General features: G+C 42.8%; 1 protein-coding gene across 2 annotated transcripts in view; it reads right to left on the reverse strand.

The window, feature by feature from the left end:
- The window catches only part of LOC129708437 (RNA binding protein fox-1 homolog 3-like), a 1476502-nt gene that overhangs the window by 1107727 nt on the left and 348220 nt on the right, over positions 1-20555 (reverse strand). The window lies entirely within an intron of this gene.

Below are 20555 nucleotides of genomic sequence, written 5' to 3' on the forward strand. Positions count from 1 at the left end.
CAAATATTGCTGCAAAATATAGTGCATCCGACTCCCTTGTAAATCCAACCCAGTCGCAGACGTGTGCTTACCCCAATGCCTCATCCAGGGCAACAAAGCTGTCAGTCAGTGGGGCAGTCCCTCAGTATTGCACTGAAGTTTAGTTTAAGGGGCTGTCCCACTGCGGTGACCCAATTGGAGAGTTTAGAAGAGTTTGCCCTCGACTCATACTCGCAGCATGGTCGTCACAAGGTCCTAGGAAGTCTTTGTAACTCTCCTTCATGCTCGAGAGTGTTCCCCGAGTACTCGAGGCCTCAGCTAGGTTGCGGTAGTGTTTTTCAACATGCTGAAAAATGCCCACGAGTAATAAAAGGTTGTAATGGAAAAAAATTGATATTTTTTTTACTCGTAGATTTAGTCGGAGTAGGTCGTAGTATGTCGGCATGTTATTTGTAGGTAATCGAGGGTAGTCAAAGGTAATCAAAGGTAGTCGAAGGTAGACGTAGATAGTCTTCAACATAGTCGAAGGAGGTCGTCTTCACTCTTCACTATTCGGTGTCCAATTTTCCCGGAGCTAGTTGAAGCTAGTCTTCAACACACGAAGGAGTCGAAGGAGGTCTTCTACATAGTCAAAGGAGGTCTTCAACATGCCATTTTTTCAAACTCTCCTAAACTCGCCAATTAGGTTGCCACAATGGGACAGGCCCTTTAGTTTATTATTGTCATGTGCAAGGTACATGAGGTACAGAGAAAAGTTTAAATGGGCGTGCTATCCAGTCAAGGAAAAGACGACACATGAATGCAATCAAGCCATCCACAGTGCACAGATATAGGATATAGGGAGGTTGCACGGCAGTCGAGGTCACGACCCGTAACCCGTATTGTTGCCGTGCAACGCCGTCTGGAGTACACACGGTGAATGTCAGGTAAGCATTTACTATGGTTCCGCCAGATTCTGTCCCAGCATCTGGTCTCCACACTCTGGTTCCACAAGCGTGGACCCCGGGCCATCTGTCCCCGCGGTCAGGGGGGAGGGTCGGTTCGGTGTGTGAACCACAGCGTGAGACAGTGTGGCAACACAAAGGGAGACGGGGTGGAGGGCGGCCGTGGCCAGACAGCGCTGAGCCCGGGGGGCTGTCCCGAGGGATGCGCTCCTTCAGCCACTTACACCTTGCTTGGGTTCAGAGCAAAGATACTAGAGCATTCCGTTCAGAGCGCTCAGTCACCCTCCACAATTATTTGCAGCACAAAAATTGATCATTTCGGCAGTTTTTAACAGGTAAGAAAGTACGCATTCTTACCTGTTAAAAAACACCGAAATGCTCACTTTTTTGCGCTGTAAATAATTGTGGAAATAGAGGTAACCGTGAGAGACATTTATCCTACTTCAGAATTCCAAAAGTGAGGAGAAATTATGGTAGAGAGAAGCGGGAGCTGAAGGAACAACAACAGCTAAAGTGATTGGCAAACATTGGCCGTGCAGATATGAAAACTGAAAATATTGGGAATTATCTCGTTTGCTCACTGCATTTCATCAGCAGCAAGGCATTATTTGTGCTTTTTCTTGATTCCTTTGGTATCTAAAAAGTGTCAGAAGTGATAAATCCGGCTGTAAAATTTTAAAATAGTCCATGGTTCTTAAGTGGGTTTTTACATTTTTAGATACCAAAGGAATCAAGAAACAACACAAATAATGCCTTAGTTGATGAAATGCAGTGAGCAAACGAGATAATCACCAATATTTTCAATCTTGATATCTGCACGGCCAATGTTCACCAACCACTTTAGCTGTTGATGTCCCTTCAGCTCTCGCTTCTCTCTACCATTTCTCCTCACTTCTGGAATTCTGAAGTAGGATAAATATCTCTCACAGTTACCCCGAGTTCCATAATTAATTACAGCGCAAAAATTGACCTTTTCGGCGTTTTTTAACAGGCAAGTAAGTACTAGTTTTGTGTATTAACAGTGTATGCGGTAGGCTGCCATGTCCTCCACATGGATTGAGCTGCTCCATGCCTTTGACCCGATGACCTTACGTGCAACTCCCCTATTAGGTACAACATTTTGTGCAAAGATATAACATTAGAGATAGCTCAAAGGACTCCAATAGATGGGAGTCAGGAATTTACTCTAACAGATGAGAGGGTGGTTCAGTTGAGTGATAACAGCTGGGAAGGAACTGTTCCTGAATCTGCAGGTACGTGTTTTCAAACTTCTGGACCTCTTGCTGATGGGAGAGGATGAAGAGGTGGTGACTAGGGTGAGACTTGTCCTTGATTATGCTGGCACATAATCCACAAATGTGTTTGGCTCTGGTCCGACTACCAGGCTGTACATTGTTTCAGCACTATGGTGAATGACTAGCTAGAATTTCACTATTTAATGTAATAATCATTGGTATATGAGCCAAAAGAGATGGGGGAGATATTGAACAATTTATTTTCTTCGGTATTCACCAAGGAGAAGGATATTGAATTATGTGAGGTAAGGGAAACAAGTAGAGTAGCTATGGAAACTATGAGATTCAAAGAAGAGGAAGTACTGACACTGTTGAGAAATATAAAAATGGATAAGTCTCCAGGTCCGGACAGGATATTCCCTAGGACATTGAGGGAAGTTAATGTAGAAATAGCAGTGGCTAGGACAGAAATATTTCAAATGTCATTAGAAACGGGAATAGTGCCGGAGGATTGGCGTACTGCGCATGTTGTTCCATTGTTTAAAAAGGGGTCTAAGAGTAAACCTAGCAATTATAGACCTGTTAGTTTGACGTCAGTCATGGGCAAATTAATGGAAAGGATACTTAGAGATAATATATATAAGCGTCTGGATAAACAGGGTCTGATTAGGAACAGTCAACATGGATTTGTGCCTGGAAGGTCATGTTTGACTAATCTTCTTGAATTTTTTGAAGAGGTTACTCGGGAAATTGATGAGGGTAAAGCAGTGGATGTATGTATATATGGCCTTTGACAAGGTTCCTCACGGAAGGTTGGTTAAGGTTCAATTGTTGGGTATTAATGGTGGAGTAGCAAGATGGATTCAACAGTGGCTGAATGGGAGATGCCAGAGAGTAATGGTGGATGGTTGTTTTTCAGGTTGGGGGCCAGTGACTGATGGGGTGCCACAGGGATCTATGTTGGGTCCACTGTTGTTTGTCATGTACATCAATGATCTGGATGATGGTGTGGTAAATTGGATTAGTAAGTATGCAGATGATACTAAGATAGGTGGGGTTGTGGATAATGAAGTAGATTTTCAGTCTACAGAGAGATTTATGCCAGTTGGAAGAGTGGGCTGAAAGATGGCAGATGGAGTTTAATGCTGATAAGTGTGAGGTGCTACATCTTGGCAGGACAAATCAAAATAGGACGTACATGGTAAATGGTAGGGAATTGAAGAATGCAGGTGAACAGAGGGATCTGGGAAAAACTGTGCACAGTTCCCTGAAAGTGGAATCTCATGTAGATGGGGTGGTAAAGAAAGCTTTTGAGTGCTGGCCTTTATAAATCAGAGCATTGAGAATAGAAGTTGGGATGTAATGTTAAAATTGTACAAGGCATTGGTGAGGCCAATTCTGGAGTATGGTGTACAATTTTGGTAGCCTAATTATAGGAAGGATGTCAACAAAATAGAGAGAGTACAGAGGAGATATACTAGAATGTTGCCTGGGTTTCAGCAACTAAGTTACAGAGAAAGGTTGAACAAGTTAGGGCTTTATTCTTTGGAGCGCAGAAGGTTAAGGGGGGACTTGATAGAGCTCTTTAAAATGATGAGAGGAATAGACAGAGTTGACGTGGATAAGCTTTTCCCACTGAGAGTAGGGAAGATTCAAACAAGGGGACATGACTTGAGAATTAAGGGACAGAAGTTCAGGGGTAACATGAGGGGGAACTTCTTTACTCAGAGAGTGGTAGCTGTGTGGAATGAGCTTCCAGTGAAGGTGGTGGAGGCAGGTTCGTTTTTATCATTTAAGAATAAATTGGATAGTTATATGGACGGGAAAGGAATGGAGGGTTATGCTCTGAGCGCAGGTATATGGGACTAGGGGAGAATACGTGTTCGGCACGGACTAGAAGGGTCGAGATGGCCTGTTTCCGTGCTGTAATTGTTGTATGGTTATATGGCCACCTACATGACAAAGGCATAAGACCAACTTATTATTTTACTAGGGCGGCACGGTGGCGCAGCGGTTGAGTTGCTGCCTTATAGCACCAGAGACCCGGGCTCGATCCTGACTACGGGTGCTGTCTGTATGGAGTTTGTACGTTCTCCCTTTGACTGTGTCGGTTTCCTCCCACATTTCAAAGACGTACAGGTTTGTAGGTTAACTTGGTTTCGGTAAAAATTGTAAATTGTTCCTAGTGTGTAGGATAGTGCTGGTACAATGGAGATCGCTGGTCGGCATTGGCTCGGTGGCCCGAAGGACCTATTTACGCGCTGTACCTCTAAACTAAACTACTGTCTCAGTTTCTTTTCAACCCTTCCCTTGTTCCATGAGTTCAATATTACACGTTTAATAAGAAATGTTGAATCAAAGCAAGCTAAATCAGATTATGTTTTTTACATCTTACGGAGAATAATAACATTGCTGATATTCAGCTCAATGTATTCAGTTCATGTGTTCTTTCTTAATGCCATTCCCGAGGGGGATTCACGAACATTTGAAACAGTGCAACAAAAATGATACAGGCATCGGAATCACTCAATCGATTTCCTGGCTTATAACTCACTAGGTGCCATACATTATTCTCTGTCCAATCCATATATTAATAATGTGATTACTGCTATTTATCAATGCCAATTAAAGTCCAATACAAAAATAAATTAGGCAGCTGTTGATTCCTTACATCATACGAGTCCAATTTACAGAAATTATCAGATTCCACTTCAAACAAGACAAATAACTCAAGGATTAACTCTTAAAAACACGCTTCCACTTTAAAATATGGAGGCAGCAGGGAAAAGTGGTCATGTATTGTTTTGATCACCTTCTGCAATTTTAGTGGCAAATGCACATAATGATGCAGTTCTAGTCGCCCCATTACAGGGAATGTATGAAGGATGTAAAATCTGGTGCAGAGGAGGTTTACCAGAATGCTGGCTGGATTAGAGGGCTTCAGATATAAGGAGAGGTTGGATAGATCTGGACTGTTTACTCTGCAATGTCGGAGGTTGATGGGAGACTTCATGGAAGTATGTAAAATTATGAGAGGCAGAGATAGGGTAGACAGTCAGAACCTTTCTCCCTTGGGTGGAGATATCCAACACTAGTTGGTATAGCTATAAAGGAGAGAGGGGAAAAGTTTAATGGAGATGTGCAGGGTACGTTTAAAAAAAAACACAGAACAGTGGGGGCCTGGGGTGGAGGTGGAGGCAGATGCGATAGTGGGGGGTTAAGATAATTTGGGATAGGAACATAGAAGGGCAGGGAATGGAGGGATATGGATCATGTAACGGCAGATGACATCAATGTAACTTGGCATCATATTCAGCACAAACATTGTGGGACCAAGGGCCTGTACTGTTCTACGTTCTTAAATGCTGGAGAGGCATTTCTCCAATACTTCATAACATCCATCGACATTAATGTAGATGATCACAAGAGCTTCTTAGATGCCTATGTTTCATAGGTTAAATAAAGTGCTGTAGTAACTGCGGGTCAGGCAGCATCTGTGGAGGGGATGGACAGATGACATTTCAGATTGGGACCCATTTTCAGCACTCTCTGTTTTTCCCTGGAGTCCAGCATCTGCAGTTCCTTGTGTGTCCATTTCTCAGATCATCTCTCTTAATTGAAAAGCTGGTTGATTTTTCAAACCTTCTCAGAGAATATAATAGAATTGATCGCAGTCAAATATATCGTAAAGAGTTACCTGGAGTTTGATGGTCAAAGAACAGCTTATTTGACCCAACTCATCACACCAGTTAATATGTTGGCTGAGTCTCATCTCACCTTCTCAATCTACCATCCCATCTCTCTCTTGCACACTTATCCATCATTCCCTTAATTGTATGCTGTATCGTACAGAAGCTCAACATCCCTCACCACCAGGTTCAGGAACAGCTATTTTCCTACAACCATGAGGTTATTAAATGGTCCTACACAACCCCAAACCTGAAGAACACAACACCTCTTGTACTGCTATGGACCTGTTTTCCAATTGTGTTTTGCACAATTGCCTTGTTTTGTTTCTGCTTTTGCTTTGTATTTTTCTTTTCACTCTCTTGTTGAGCGCATGTTTAATGGATGTATAATTTATCTTTATGTGTTGTCTGTGATGCTGCAGCAAGCAAGATATTCACTGTACATATACTTCACTGTACTTGTGCATATAACATGACTTGCTAGATGCATTAGGTAGAAAGTTGTGCATTCTCCACACTTTATGTTTTCAGTAATTACATTTACATCATTAATCATACATCTATTTTAAGTTTGTAACTCAATTATATTCCAACTGAAATATAATTTGAAAAATAACCAATATTTTAAATATCTTCAAATTTGTGATTATCTGAAAAAACACACAAAAGACTATCATAATATGTCTTCCGACTTATTGGATGAAGCAATGAAGACCAAGGCGGAATCAGCTAATTTAATATCGTACCTATACAATATCATTTTAAACATAGAAATACCCACAACAGATGGAATTAGAAAAGATTGGGAACAAGAATTAGCTATAAAAATCTCAAAAGAGACCTGGGATAATCATTTACTACAGGTGCATAAATGTTCGATCAACGTACGACATACGCTCATCCAATTTAAAACATTACATAGATTATATTATTCAAAAACTAAATTAAATAAAATCTTCCCTAATGTTTCACCAAGCTGTTATAAATGCGTGTGTCAAGAGGCTACCATGGCGCACTCTTTTGTTTTTTGTACAAAAATCCAAAAATTCTGGTATGAAATATTTGATATTTTTTCAAAATTGATCAAAATAAAACTGGAACCAAAACCAGAAAGGATTATCTTCGGAATATCGGAAGGTGGACCCTGAATTAAACTTCAGTTTCAGAGGAAGTCAACAATTACGGGACCTCTCTTGGGAAAAAAGCTTATACTTAAATTCTGGAAAAATGCGCCGACACCAACAATAAAAATGTGGATATCAAATATGTTTGAAACATTACAACTGGAAGAGATGAGATTCCTCCTAGCAGGTAAACCAGACCAACTCCAAAAGACGTGGTCTATGTTTCTGGACCTATTACAAGTATGAGGTGCAATAGTAATCTAAAAAAAAACAAATATATAAATAAGCGGAATCAGGACCTGGTAACGGGAGGTAAAATAACAAAAACAGACTTGGTTGGTAGTCCCCTTTCTGCGGAGTTTAATGTTATAATAAGAGCGATTGTTTCTACTTTCTCTTTCTCTCTTTTCTAGGGTCTATTTTCTCACTTTACTTCCTTCTCTAACTTCTTTCCTAAGGGGCTTTCTTTTCCTTACACTCTTGCACTGCACGACTCTCTTGCACTTTCTTTACTTTCCTTACTTCTACCTTTTTCTTAAAGCTCAAAAAAAAAAAAAAATGAAGCGGTACAAAAAATGTATCAAGATATATGTGTTGTGTAGAATTGTAATTTACCGTACTTCTAATAAAAATAAAATAAAAAAAAAAAAAAAAGTTTGTAACTCAATACACGATAAAGTTAATAAAAAAGTCCCTTGTTGTTTCAAGGCTAGGTGAAGGAAAGATGTTGAGCCACGCTAGCGAAGTTGGAGGGAACTAATCAAAAGCTTGATTAGAGAGACATCTTTGTTGAAAGGAAATTCAGATTGAAAAGTTTGGAAAAGAAGAAAGCTGAATGATTTCGAAGATGCAAAAGAAGTTTAAAACATGGAATGTTTCAAGGATGTAAATCTGGAGGAGATCAGTCACAAAATGCTGGAATAACTCAGTGGGACAGGCAGCATCTCTGGAGAAAAGAAATAGATGTTGTTTTGAGTCGAGACCTTCAGATTAGTAATTGGGTGAAGCACGACAATGAGGAATTTAATGACTTGGATGAGGATTTTTATTGGAGGCCAAATAATCCATTGAGAATGTGATTGGGTGGGAGTAGCAGTGTAAATGGCAATGGCATGCATGATTGGATGGGCGCAGTTGAGTTTCTGCTAAGCTGGGATCAAACTTATTAGACTTTGGAGATACAGCTTGGAAACAGGCCCTTCGGCCCACTGAGTCCATGCCGACCCCATGCACTAGTACTATCCTACACACTAAGGACTATTTACAATTTTACCAAAGCCAATTAACCTACAAACCTGTACGTCCTTGGAGTGTGGGAGGAAACCGGAGTACCCGGGGAAATCCCACGCGGTCCCAGGGAGAACGTACAAACTCCGTACAGACAGCACCCATAGTCAGGATCGAACCAGGGTCTCTGGCGTTGAAGGAAGAAGTCCATGTGAAAATAGGCAGCTTTAGAAGTGCAGATTTGCTTTGACAAGGGCAAGAGTAACACGTTTAAAACCTAGTGTATGTTTGAGTGGATGGATGAGGCTCAATTTGGGATAACAACCAAACGTGCATAGGTTTGAGAAAATTGGCAGAAATAACATAGATGATATAAGGAGCACTATTCCACCCCGATCGTTCCCTTCTCTCCACTCTCCCGCTAGGCAGAACACACAGAAGCCAGAAAGCACAACCCACCAGCTTAAGGAACAACTTCCTCCCCTCTTTCATCAAACGACTGAAGAGGCCTCCCATAAATTAGCGCACAGTCCCAATCTACCAAACGGTTGGATTTTCTCTGTAACTGTAACATTATAACACTGTAACAATATAATCTGTCCGGTATTTTTCTCTTTGCACTTCCTGTTGGACTTGTATATAGCTTAATTGTACTCAAGCATGGCATGAAAAGACACAAAGTGCTGGAGCAACTCAGCAGGTCAGGCAGCATCTCTGGAGAAATGTTTCCACTGGGCCTCAGAACATGAGACAATAATAAACCAATACCAATTTTTTATTCCCAAAAACAATTTTTCCTATCCTAAAATACATAACCTAAAAATACGATACGATACGATATAACTTTATTTATTCCAGGAGGGAAATTGATCTGCCAACAGTCATAAAACACAAAAATACATGAAACATGAAATTAAATTGACGAGTGGAAAGGATTGGATATGTGCAAACATTGAGGGAGGGAGGTGGGGGAGGGGGGGGGGGGGGGGGGGAGTCAGTCTACCCCATGACAGAAGGTGGATGAGTTGTACAGTTAGATAGCCACAGGGAAGGAGGATCTCCTGTGGTGTTCTGTACTGCATGTTGGCGGAACCAGACTGTTGCTGAAGGTACTCCTCGGGTTGACCAGTGTGTCATGGAGGGGGTTAGCTGTATTGGTCCAGGATGCTCCAAAAATGTCGATGAAACAGAATTAATACTTAAAAAGAACATTCAGAGTGAAGAATGGATGAGCCTATTTTCCCCCCAAAGGGTAAACATGACAAATGAATTGGCTGCCTTCTTGGATGGGTTATGATGTAATTTTGTTCACCTTCTGAATTACCTGAAGACAAGGGCAGTACAGTGGTGGAGCAGTGGAACTGCTGTCCCACTGCACCAGAGAAACCAGGCTCGACCCTGACCACGGGTGTTGTCCGTACAGAGTGTGTACGTTCTCTCTGTGACTTTGTGGGTTTCTTCCTAACTTCACTTACAAAATTCTTAAGGGGTTGGACAGGCTAGATGCAGGAAGATTGTTCCCGATGTTAGGGAAGTCCAGGACAAGGGGTCATAGCTTAAGGATAAAGGGGAAATCCTTTAAAACCGAGATGAGAAGAACTTTTTTCACGCAGAGAGTGGTGAATCTCTGGAACTCTCTGCCACAGAGGGTAGTTGAGGCCAGTTCATTGGCTATATTTAAGAGGGAGTTATAAGTGGCCCTTGTGGCTAAGGGGATCAGGGGGTATGGAGAGAAGGCAGGTACGGGATACTGAGTTGGATGATCAGCCATGATCATATTGAATGGCGGTGCAGGCTCGAAGGGCCGAATGGCCTACTCCTGCACCTAATTTCTATGTTTCTATGTTTCTATGTTTCCGGTGCTCTAGTTTTCTCCCACACTCCAAAGACGACAAGTTGGCAAGTTCTTCTGTAATTTGCCCCCTAATGTGTAGGATAGAACTGATGATCACTGGTCGGCGCAGACTCGATGGGCCGAAGGGCCTTTCTCCACACTGTTTCTCTAAAACTAAAAAACTAAAACAAAAAAACGGAGCCAGTTCCCCTGCACCATTTTGTAGTAGATTCCAGATACAAACACAAATTCAGATCAATAGCCAACCGTTCAACAGTGATGCTTTTATTTTGTTAGTTAATCATCTGTAATGACACTGTAATGGGCATAATACATAATTTCCATTCCACTGCTGCAGTTTGATCAATAGATCACCAACCCACGGCGACACTATCTGAGGTCTTTGAGTAGAGCCACTAAATTTCACAGTGTCCTTTGTTATCTTGAGCTGCTCACCTTTGGGCTTTAAACACAAGAAGTTATGAATGTAATCGATTTTCAGAGACTGACTAATAATTCAGAAGGTTAACAAAATTATAGAATAATGTAGCCAATTGGTTTGTCACCTTGACTCTTTAAAAATAAATGAATTGGGCTCATCTATTTGTTATTCTTAGAACGTGGGCAGCACAGTGGTGCAGCTTCTGCCTCACAGCGCCAGAGACCCCGGTTCATTCTTGACCACGGGTGCTGTCTGTACGGAGTTTGCATGTTTTCCATGTGACCGCGTGGGTTTTCACTCCGGTGTCCTCCCATAACCCAAAAATATGCAGCTCTGTAGGTTGTAAGAAAGAACTGCAGATGCTGGAAAAATCGAAGGTAGACAAAAATGCTGGAGAAACTCAAAGAGTGAGGCAGCATCTATGGGTAGATAGAAAGTAGATGCTGCCCCACCCGCTCAGTTTCTCCAGCTCTGTAGGTTATTTAGCTTTGGTAAATTATCCCTCGTGTGCATGAAAGAACTAGAGTATGGGTGATCGTTGGTCGGCATGGATTCGGTGGGTCAAAGAGGCAGTTTCAATGCTGTTTCTCTAAACTAAACTCAACATAAAACAGTACAGCACAGCACAGAAACAGGTCCTTTGCCCCACAATGATGCCAAGTCCAACCCTATCTGCCTGCACGTAATCCATCTCGTGAGAAATTAGGAAACTATGATCCAATTTTATAAAAACAGCACCGAGGAAAAATTCTACTGTAAATATGCTGTAGATTTTTATTGTAATTTCACCACTTCACCAGGAAATAAAATACCAATATTACTACAACAAATTGCATGTGATCTAGGACATGGAGCAATCAAGGGTCAAAAGTGTTTAATCGTCACATGTACCGACAATGGGAAAATGAAATAATTACTCACAGCAGCATGACTAGACTCCAAACACAATAGTCAGAGAGTCTTGAAGTGTGCAAACTGGCCCAACTTTGCCCACGACACCCCACATGTCCCATCTACACATGTTCCACCTGCCTGCGTTTGGCCCATATCCCTCTGTCTAAATCCATCCTATCCATGTACCAGTCCAAATGTTTCTTAAACGTTGCAATAGTACTTGCCTCAACTACCTCCTCCGGAAGCTCGTTCCATACATCCACCACCCTTTGTGTAAAAACAATACTCCCAGATATTATAATTTTTTATTTTTCCAATCAATAAATGAATAACGCAATACTAGTGCTGAACCAAAGTCCACGGAAATCAACAGTTGCTGAGGTTCGGTGTTGTGTGGTTTCCAATAACATGATAGAAAATCTAATTTTCAATGTCATTTCCCTTTTAACCTGTCTTTAGCGCTTTATGTTCAGAATGTAAATAAATATCACAACAATCACCACTGAACAATATATGGTGGGTGGACAAAAATGCTGGAGAAACTCAGCTGTAGCCTGTTTGACTGTTTGATTCTTTCCACATCTGTGCAAGGCAGACTGCAGAGGTTTTATATATTAGTAGAGGCCTGAATACCGGAGTTTCAGTAATTTTAGTGTATTTTAGAGATTGAATGCAGAAACAGGCCCTTCAGCCCACCCCGTCCATGCCGACCAGCGATCCCCACCCACTACCACTATCCTACAGTGGGGGACAATTTACAATTTTACAAAGTCAGTTCACCTACAATTCACTCTTTGGAGTGTGGGAGGAAACCGGAGCACCCGGAAAAAACCCACACAGGTCACAGGGAGAACGTACAAACTCCGTACAGACAGCACCCGTGGTCAGGATCGAACTAGGGTCTCTGGCACTGCAAGGCAGCAACTCTACCACTGCACCACTATGCCGCCCTATTAAGACTGGTAATCTTGCACTATCTTCACCAAAACAACGTTGGCCTTTTGTGCACGCTTTGATGTTTTAAAATTAATGAAATAAATATAACTCAATCTGAGGTATTAATGCTTTGTCGTAGTATTATCGAGACAACTACATCATTCACTCTTTTAGGTGGCACAGTGGTGCAGCTGCTAGAGCTGCTGCCTCACAGCTCCAGAGACCTTGGTTCAACCTTGGCTCTATCTATGTGGAGTTTGCATGTTCTCCCTGTGACTGCATGGGTTTCCTCCGGGCCCTCTGGTTTCCTCCCACATTCCAAAGACGTGAAGGTTCGTAATAGGCCTCTGTAAATGTTCCCGAGTGTGTAGGGAGTGGATGTGAAAAATGGGATAACATAGACCTAGTGTGAATGAATGATTGGTGTAGACCTGGTGGGCTGAAGGGTCTGTTTCCATTCTGCATCTTTCAATCAAAGCATGGTGTGCTTGGTGGGGTGAGATTGGTATGTGTTAGAAAAAAAGGTGAACAAGAATCAGATACTATCACTTGTGCAATAACACCTCCAATCTTCTCTCTCAGTACATCTTTATTACCTTGTTTTTAGGAAACAAAACAGCAACATTTATCAGCAAAGAGTTACGCTTCCTATTTAGCAGGGACTCAGGATTCGCATACATTTTGTAAATGTGTTGATATAGACCACACACTGACATTTGTATATTGGTAATCAGAAAATGGATGTAATATCAACTTGACACTTTGCCAACATCTCCCAGGAGCCGGAATAAAATCACCTTATTTTTCAGGATTATTGAGAGTTTGGGAGATTGGACTTTATTCCCAGAAGTGCCGGAGGCTGAAGGTTGATCTAATACAGGCGTATAAAATCATGAGAGGGTGAATACACAGTCTTTTTCCACAGGGTAAGGGAATCAAGAACTAGAGGGCATAGGTTTAAGGTGAGAGGGGGAAAGATTTAACAGGAACCTGAGGGGCAACATTCTGAGTGGTGGGTACATGGAATGAGCTGCCAGAGAAGCAGTTTGGGGGAAGATACAATGGCAACATTTTAAAAACTTTTGGACAGTTTCATGATAGGAGAGGTGTGGAAGATTTGGGGCTACCGGCTGGCAAATGGGACTAGTTTAGATGGCACATCTTGGTTGGCATGGATGAGTTGGGCTGAAGGGACCATTTCAATGCTGTATCGCTCACTATGCATTTAATCATCTAGAATGATGGTTAATGTTTTTTTATTTATGATTATATAGTTATCTATATTACTGTGATTGGGCTTGTAAAAATGCAGCAACGAAGAATCTAATTATTCTATTATCAGCTTGTATGACAAGTAAACATTCTTGAATGTTTTAATCTTTAACTCCCACAAGGAAGCAGATAGAGATTTAGTTTGAGGTACCGTCAAAAGATAGAAGCTCTGGCAGTGTGGCACTCCCTCAGTACCCGCACAGGGGTGTCACCCCGATCAGACACTTGAGGTTTTGTGGAGGAATCTCAGCCCACAACCTTGTGAGTCAGAAGCAAGACAACAAACATTGTTTAGCTCAAACGCCAACCATACAATTTCAGAGCGTACATCAGAGTAAGTGGGTGCGAATGTTTCCCTCAGCTTGATAAGTTTAAAAATAATAGCTCTGGAAAGGTAGTTTCAAATGAGAAAGACAAATTGTACACTCTGCATGTTACGGAATTGCATTGAAATCAGGTTTAGGACGAGTGCATGATCAAGGACAAGTCTCACCCCAGTCATTCCCTCTTCTCCCCTCTGCCGTCAGGCAAGAGGTACAGAAGTGTGAAAACGCACACCTCCAGATTCAGGGGCAGTTTCTTCCCAGCTCTTATCAAGCAACTGAACCATCCTATCAACAACTAGAGAATGGTTCTGAGCTACTATCTACCACGGTAGGAGGGGGCCGACTCTGGAGTCCACGCCGCTGAGGACGTCCCGCAGCCCCGACGTCAGACTTGTATCACCCCGGCGTGCGGTCCTGGACATCGGGCCGCCCGTAGCTGCAACTGCGGAGGGCTTGAGGAGGCCCTGACCACGAGGAACAGTGGAGGAAGAGACTGACTTTGGTGCCTTCCCACACAGTGGGACACTTTGATTCTGCTGTGTGGGGATGTTTTATGTCAAATTCTATAGTGTGTGTTCTTTATACCCTTTCTGGCTTAATCCCTCCCTTCACCACCTCCAGTTTAAATTCCAGTTGGAATATTTTGGAGGGCCCAAGAACCAAGAACCAAGAAGACTCTTTGACTATCTTTGATCAGACTTTACTGGACTTTACCTTGCACTAAATGTTATTCCCTTTATGTTTACACACTGTAGTTGGCTTGATTGTAATCATGTATAGTCTTCCACTGACTCAGTACACGTGGCAATAAACTGAACTCAAATTCAACTAACTAACTAGATGTCTGGCCAAGATGTTTAGTGCAACTATGCTGAATGAATGAATGTATGTATGAATGAAGGACTGAATGTATGAATGAATGAATGAATGATTGAATGATTGAATGATGAATGAATGATTGAATGAATGAATGAATGAATGAATGAATGATTGAATGATTTGAATGAATGATTGAATGAATGAATGAATGATTGATTGAATGAATGATGATTGATTGAATGAATGAATGAATGAATGATTGAATGAATGAATGATGTATGAATGAATGAATGAATGAATGAATGAATGAATGAATGAATGAATGAATGAATGGATGATTGAATGCATGAATGATATTTTATCAGGGCTCGAAATTAGCGGTTGCCCGGGTGCCAATGGCAACCTACAGTCCCACCGGGCAACCTAAAAGTTAAGTGAGAGCCCTGTTTATTATCACATGTGACACATCACAGTGAGATGTATGCAAAGAGTCACCACATAGAGGGTGCCAACCAAGTTACAAAGTGTTTCATTTCGTCCCAAATGATCCCTCTTTGTTCTTGACAATGCCCCCACGCCGGGTCCTTCTTTGTTGGAGGAGGTGCTGGAGGAACTCTGTGGGTCAGGCAGCATCTGTGGAGTGAATGGACAGACGCCGTTTCGAGCTGGGGCCATGCAGAAGAAACACCACGTGTCCATTCCCTCCGTAGATGCTGCCCGACCCATTGAGTTCTTCCTGCACCTTGTGTTCAGCTCAAGATTCCAGCGTCTGCATTTTATTGCATCTCGATCTTAAAGGTGTGATTAAGCATTTGCTGCATGTTGCTCGCTTTAAATTGCCTGCATTACACAGATCATTTGAAAGCTATGGGAATAGGCGAAAAACTATTTGTGAAAAGTGTTTGCGTTATTATCGCATTTTCCTCCCAAGTGAACAGATCGATGTTATTAGCTGAGTGAAACACTGATTCTACCACTGATCGTTCATCTGTTACACCCCATTGCATTAGGTTTAGGTTTCTTATCTCCACGTGTACCGAGGTACAGTGACGAGCTCTGTTTTGCTTGCTATCCAATCAGTTCAGATAACACTATTAATAAATACAATCACATCACACTCAAGTGTAATAGGTAGAGCAAAGAGGAAGATACTATGTGCAGAATATAGTTCTCAGCATTGTAGCACAATAGTTCCATAGACAAAGTGCAATGTCCGTGGTGGGATAGTGGTGAATTGGACAGTACCCTAGCTTATGAAAGGACCATTCAGAGGCCTCATAACAGAAGGGAGGTGAGGTAGTGACAGAGTGAGTAGACGTGTTTGGGATTGGGGATTTTGACAAAGTGGACCCCTTTTGAAATTTGTACCTCGCGGGCTCGCGTCCATTGCAAATGTTAATTGGTGAAAAGAGATAAAAATGCAACCACCCCACCCCCCCTCACGGTTCTCGAGGGATTTCCCATTGCTGAATGATTATGCCCTTCATTGGCTCGAAATGTTAGCCTATTAATTCATCTCCATGGACACCAATCGGATCAATATAATGCCGCGTGCATTAATCTCAGCCGCTGCGGTTAAAATGCTGACTCGGCACCATCGACAGTCAGCTTCAGTCGAAAGGGATCAGAATTCTGAGCCAGGTCTGCACCAGCAGAGAGAAAATGATGCATACTGAAGTGAGGCCAGAGTTCCTCGAACAAAGATTGGCTCATTTGGGAACTAAAGGTTTTGCAGAAACCTCTTTAGATGAGACAGTCAGAGGGCGGCACAGTGGTGGAGTTGCTGCCTGACTGTGCCAGAGACCTGGGTTCAATCCTGACTACAGGTGCTGCATGTACACAGTTTGTACACTCGCCCTATCACCGCGTGGGTCTTCTCCAGTTTCCTCCCACTCTCCAAAGACATTGTATCTCTAAAGTAAATCATCGATGGATGTATCAAAGTAGAGCAGATCTCCTTGTGAAGGAAGATCTGAGCGGGTGTTGTTTCTCATCTAGACTCTCCCAGCTGATTATATTCAAGATAGAACAGTGTGGCACAAAAACAGGCCCCTCGACCCACAATGTTCGTGCTGAACATGATGTCCTCTGCCTGCTCGTGATCCATATCCCTCCAGATCCACCTGATTACTGATTAACTTATTCCACGCATATTATTGGAACAGACAGGCTGAATGCACGCTGTCTTTTACCCAAAGTAGGGGCATCAAGAGCCAGACGACATAGGTTTAAGGTGAGGGGGATTGGTATAATATCAACCTCCTCCACCACCCCTGACAGCGCGTTCCAGGCACCCGTCACCCTCTGTGGAAAAAAGAACCTGCACATCTCCTTTAAACTTTGCAACTTTCACCTTAAAAGTGTTCCCCTCTAATATTTGATATTTCAAACCTGGGAAAAAGATTATGACTATCTACCATATCCATGCCTCTCATAATTTATACTTCTATCAGACCTCCCCTCCACCTCAGATGTCTCACAGAAAACAATCCAAGTTTGTCCAACCTCTTCTTACATCTAGTAGCCTCAAATCCAGGCAGCATTCTGGTCATTCTGTACCCTCTCCAAAGGGGAGAAGGGGGGGAGAAGGGGGAAGAAGGAGTGGAGAGTGGAGACAACTTTTAAGAAGCCAGACAACTTTTTAATAAGCCAAAGATACACAGCTGTGAAGTTCGTCGGACATTTAACATTACCGGCCGGTTATCCTTGGTTCTGAAAATTCCTGCTTACGTTTTTTTTCCCCAATGAGCATATGCAAATGACCGGTCAGTAAAGGCGATTAACTAAAACAACTAATGACTACCTCGACTACCAATAACTACATGGCGACCCCACTACAACTGCACTTACGACTACAGGATTATCAATTTCCTCCATGGCGACTAATGTTGAAAAATTTGCAGCAACCATACTGAAGACGCGACTAGTTCCCAAAATGCGGGAACTCTTCGCGACCAAGAAGGAGACTCACCAGAGACCACCAGCGAACATGCGGCGAGCAATCGCCTAAAAAGTCGCCTAAGTGGGACAGGGCCATAAGGCAGCAACTCTACCGACGAGCCACTGTGCTGCCCAAAGGATATTCCAAGGATATAGTTGATTTGAGTGATTAACACCAAAGAAGCCAGCACTGCTTAATCCAATTTCTGGGTTACTAAATCCTGGCAGAACATATTGTGGGGCAAAACCAGGGATGGCCCCAGAAATTAATCTCGTTTAACATTGAATGGAAACATTACTTCCAGCTCTGTGGTTGATATTCAAGAGATTGCTCGGGCCACATTATGTTGATGATGGGTTTTATTTTACAGCAGGTTGTTCTCAGCTTTGAAAAGTGCTGGGATGTCAGGTCTAATCGCCATGTAGACTCATGAAAGAAAGTTAATGGAGCATCAAAACCACTCAAGGCTCCACAAAATTGATCTTAATACCTTTTCAACAAATTACTGCTGTGTTGCTTTAAGCATCTAATGCACAAGGAGTTTAAATTCAGAGATAAAATACATTTTAAACCCACAATTTGTCTGTGGTCTGTTAAATACATCCTAGGACTTTATTCCTTGGAGCACAGGAGGCTGAGAGATGATATTTTGAAAGTGTATAAAACCATGAAGTGAATAGATAAATTGATTACACAGAGACCTTTCCCCATGGTACATCAGTTTAAGGTGAGAGGGGAAAGATTTAATGGAAACCTGAGGGGCATATTTCCCCACAGTGGGTTGTGGGTATATAGAATGAGCTGCCAGAGGAAGTGGTTGAGGCAGGAATTTGGAAGACATTTGGACAGGTACATTGATTGGAAATCTTAGAGGAATGTGCGCCAAATGCATGCAAATGGGTCTATTTTAGATTGGTTGGCGTGGATGGGTAGGATCAAACAGTCTGTTTCATGCTGTAAAGCCTTAATAACCTTCCATCTGAGCCAGTCAGAAAACGAACTTACATTTGGTCTTGAGCTGAAACATCACCTCTCCATGTTCTCCAGAGATGCTGTCTGACGTTGAATTGCTGCAACACTTTGTCTTCTTTTGTGCTGATCAAACACTCGCTTAAAATCACAGGGGCCAATTGATTGGTTTTGAATGATTACTATTAGTGAGGTATATAGGTTTAAGGTGAGGGTGGGAAAAATGGAATAGGAACCCGAGGGGCAACTTTTATTTTTACACACAGGGTGGTAAGTGTATGGAACGAGCTGCTGCAGGAGGTCGTTGAAGCAGGTAATTTCACAAAGTTTCAGAAACATTTGGACAGGTACACAGATAGGAAAGGTTTAGGGATACGGGCCAAATGCAGGTAGGTGGAACTGGTGTAGATTGGGTATCTTGGTCGGTATTGGCAAGTTGGGCCGAAGGGCCTGTTTTCACGTTGTATGACTCTTTGATTTGCATACTGAATTCCATGAAGATACTATGATTATCCATGTAAAAATTCTGTTCTCTTTTTACGCACCCCTCCCTCCCATTTTGACAACGACACCCTCCCTTAAAGAGGGCAACTATGGAGGGAAGCTTGCCCAGCTACCGTGACAGTGAGTGGCAGAAGGATAATTGATTGCTGGGCCCATCGTGGCTCAGCTTGACATCGCCCTAATGGAAAATTCTCACTGTCAGCAGGTAGCAATCAGAAGAAGGGAATCTGGTTAATATTTCACTTCCACCTCAGAAATGCCAAGACTGATTGTATCACTCTTACTGCTGCCTTGACCAGCAGTGGGTTTTCAGAGGCAGGAGATAATCAGGAGCATTGTCCTGATTAACGAGGCCAAGCATCAGATTGCCGCAGCGGGTAAAGCTGCTGCCTCACAGCGGCAGAGACCCAGGTTCGATACAGAACTGGGGGCACTGTCAGCGAGGACTACCAACGTTCCCCCTGTGACCGTGTGGGTTTCCCCCGGGTGCTCCGGTTTCCTCCCACATCACAAAGATGTGGGGGTTTGTGGGTTAATTGTCCCACTGTAAATTGCCCCGTATGTGTAGGGAGTGGATGCGAAGGTGAGATAACAAGGAACTAATGTAAACGGAAGGTACACAAAAATGCTGGAGAAGCTCAGCGGGTGAAGCAGCATCTATGGAGCAAAGGAAATAGGTGACGTTTCGGGCCGAAACCCTTCTTCAGAACGGATGTTCGGGGAGCTCCCTTACTATTCCTTTAGCATTCACCTGCGCAATATAATGGGGACCTGGATGGATATCTCACTGAAAGATAGCATCTCTGACAATGCATTGTGCTTAAACTAACAAGCACCATTTAGCGGTGGTTACACAAAAAAGCTGGAGAAACTCAGCGGGTGCAGCAGCATCTATGGAGCGAAGGAAATAGGCAACGTTTCGGGCCGAAACCCTTCTTCAGACGAGCATTTAGCAATGGGTGCCTCAGTGCTAATGTCTTTAATTGCAACCCATTGCTGAAGGTGTTTGGAATGTCAGCCGAGATCTTTGTGTTCCAACCTGGAACTTGAATCCACATCACTCTGTGTCTTGGTTGGATGGGAACACTTAAATGGTGTGATTGACTTAAAAGATACAGCGTTGAAACATGCCCTTCAGCCCAGCAAGTCCACGCCGACCATCGATCACCCGTTCACACTAGTTCTATGTTTTCTCACTTTCTCATCCACTCCCTACAAACTACAGAGGCCAATTAACCTACAAACCCGCACGTCTTTGGGATGTGGGAGGAAATCACAGCATCCGGAGGAAACTCACGTGGTCACAGGGAGAAGGTGCAAACTCCACACCGTGAGGGAGGGGAGGGGAAGAGGGACCACTATGAGTGAGGGGTGGGGAGAACAAACGAGGAGCCGGCGTACTTTGTAACTTTGCCAGTGC

The sequence above is a fragment of the Leucoraja erinacea genome, chromosome 23, assembly GCF_028641065.1.
Source record: "Leucoraja erinacea ecotype New England chromosome 23, Leri_hhj_1, whole genome shotgun sequence".
NCBI lineage: Eukaryota > Metazoa > Chordata > Chondrichthyes > Rajiformes > Rajidae > Leucoraja > Leucoraja erinaceus.